The sequence below is a fragment of the Rutidosis leptorrhynchoides genome, chromosome 1 (genome assembly GCF_046630445.1).
Source record: "Rutidosis leptorrhynchoides isolate AG116_Rl617_1_P2 chromosome 1, CSIRO_AGI_Rlap_v1, whole genome shotgun sequence".
Lineage (NCBI taxonomy): Eukaryota > Viridiplantae > Streptophyta > Magnoliopsida > Asterales > Asteraceae > Rutidosis > Rutidosis leptorrhynchoides.
Window position 1 is genome coordinate 452,109,452 of NC_092333.1, and position 3,168 is coordinate 452,112,619.

Below are 3,168 nucleotides of genomic sequence, written 5' to 3' on the forward strand. Positions count from 1 at the left end.
TGTTTAGAAAAACGGGGTGTTACAACTCTCCCCCACTTAAATTCGATCACGTCCTCGTGATCCTAGTCACTTAACCGATCGGAACCGTACAATATGGTCCTCGAACAAACGTTTCGATCCGACTTCTACCACATTACTCATTAACCTGAAGATTAATCCATTAACTATATACATACTTGCACGCATTCCGAGACGTACAACGCACAATATCCGAAGTCTATAACGATCACCTAGAATACACAGAATCACCTTGTATTCTCCTAACTCCTCTAAGCAATTCCTTTCAAAGAGTCACCTTCAACAACTAAATCGTCATAATCCACAAATCCGAGCACTAACACTTGCTCAATTCCACACATTGGAAAAACTCAACCAATCTCGTACCGAGATATCAACTCCTTAGTGTACCCATACCAAGTACAATGCTAATAATCACAAACTTGCATTACCACAACCAGCGGTATCTCTTGCACTCAACGTCAAAATACGGAAAACTCCATTAACCCTTCAAGTTCTCTTGACTAAATCTCGCAACAAGCTACATCCATAATTACATCACCCAACGGGATCTACTAGGTCCACTACGCCGCGAACCAAGTCTTGCATTAATCCAAATCGAGAAGGATTCATGCTGCGTCAAAACTCAGCACTTCATCGGCTCACAACGCACCACTCAACTGGTCAATCATGTATGTCCTCTATTTCAAGAACCAACTTCCCCCCGTCTCCACAACCGGGTCATTCCTTCAACGAAGGAATTTCGGTATCACCACATAATCATGTGACGCCCCGTACTAAATCATCATGTACGGACCATCAACAACAGGATCATTACAAGGTTAAGTACTATATGCGTTTTCAAAACAGAGTTTGCATTCATTAATAAAAGTGACGTCATAACATACGTCAATTGTTTTACAAATCAAAGTATGCTTCACTAAGTAGAAGCATTAAATAAGTGTACGTGACCATAATGGTCGTTACATAACATAAGTTCACAAGTAAAAAAAAAAGTTTGAATGCAACATAAGTAGTCATGCGATAACAACTCTAGGCAGCGGGTTCTACAGCACGACTAGTAAGATAGCGGAAGCGACTTCAAGCACCTGAGAAAATACATGCTTAAAAAGGTCAACACAAAGGTTGGTGAGCTATAGTTTAAGTATAACAGTAATGTAAGTAGGCCACGAGATTTCAGTGCTACAACGAGCGTTTCAAAAGTATGTAAAAGTATATGCTTAACCGTGGGCACCCGGTAACTAACTTAACGTTTAATGTACCCCCTTAAAGTGCACTTGGCAAGTGCGTATAACCTCGAAGTATTAAACACTCGTTAAATGCTAGCGCTACTAGCCCGAGTGGGGATGTCAAACCCTATGGATCCATATCTAAGATTCGCGTTCACGGTTCAAAAACCAATGATTAAACGTTACCGAGCTAAAGGGAATGTTTCTGCCGTTATATAACCCACACATATATAAGTTTAAGTACTCGTGCCTAGTATGTAAAACATAAAATCCGCATGTATTCTCAGTTCCCAAAATAAGTTAAAGTAAAAAGGGAATGCTATAACTCACAATGATTAGTAGTAATGGTAAGGTAGTAGTCGGAAAGTGGTGTGCAAGTAACGGTCCAAACGTCCTCAACCTAAGTCAAATAGCACTAAGTCAATAAGTCGTCTCCAAAGGTTTACAAGTACGTAATTAAGGTCATAAGGGTCATCATCAATCATCATTAAACAAAAGGTAACAAGTAAGACTCGTTTATGAAAGTCGTTTAAAACAAAGGCTGACTTCGGTCAGTCACCACGGCCTCTACCCTTACTGAATTAAGGTGAGACCAGTGGTCATGGCTCCGTCTATGAGTCCCTTAAGTGTGGTAAAATTTACAGAAGCAAACTCGTCTTGGTTTGACCGTGGCGACGGTCTAAGTGCGAGTAGGTCAGAAATTTCTGCACAACGTTAAAGGACATGGTAACGATCGGAGGGCCATAAATCCTAAACCGTAACTCGGATTAAGACGAGTCCTATATGAAAAGTTATCTACTCGAAAAGTTCTATCTAAAAATCAAGGTTAGAACAGCCCAGGTCTACTGGTCTGTTCCAGAAGCAGTAGGTCAGAAACTTTTGGACAGAATGCAGTGGGTTTTCAAGGGTTCCGGTGATCTTGGTGTTGGATGCTCATCATGGTTCTCATCCTTGATGCGTATACCTTCAAGTGTACAACTCATGGATGTGTATACATCATTTTAACCAAGATTTGTCCATCATAACCTTAGTGCAAGTCTAAGACATGAATTTGATGAACCAAAGTTACGTCAAGTCTTAGATCTAGCACACACATGAACTTTAAAACAATAATAAGTTACAAACTTGAATTGAACTTAAGTAAGCAAGATCTTAGCTTGTAGAACATAGTTCTTAGTTAGGTCTTGAAGATTCAAGACTCAAAAGTTTAGATCTATAGTTCTTAAGTCAAATCAACACAAGTTAGAGAGTTTAAAGTGTTGTTCTTGAACTAACAAGTTAGATCCAAGAAATATAAGATCAAGATTAACTAGTAATCATGACCAAGGTTACATGTAAGTTTATGAACAAGTTCATGAACACTAAGAAAGATCACAACCAAGTGTTGGATCCATGATACTTGCACCAAAGTGTAAGCTCTTGTTGGTTTCATGTCCTTGTTCAAATGTGTAGTAAGCAACTAACAATAAGAAATAAAGAAAATGCATGATAAGCCTAAACCAACCATGAAGGTGGTATTCTAGTAACATACAACAAACAAGAACACAAGTAACAATTATAAAGATTATAAACTTTAAATCTTTTGAAACAAAATATGTAGAACATAACTAGATAGATTATGTTCTTGGATGTTCTTGATAAATACAAGATATAAGTGAAGAATCAAACTAAAGAGTTGATTCTTGAAACATGTAAAGAAAGACAAGTAAGTAAGTAAGTAATAACATGTAAATAACTAAACAACAACAAGACAAGTAATCAAAGACAAGTAGCAAGTAACAAAAGAATGATGATGATGGATATAGAATTCGGTTTTACAAGGAAGAAAGGAAGAGCAAAATAAGTCCAAGTTACTTACAAAAGCTAGAGAGAAAAGAGAGAAAATGGAAGTAAGTTTGTGTGTGTGTTTTGAGAGAGTAAT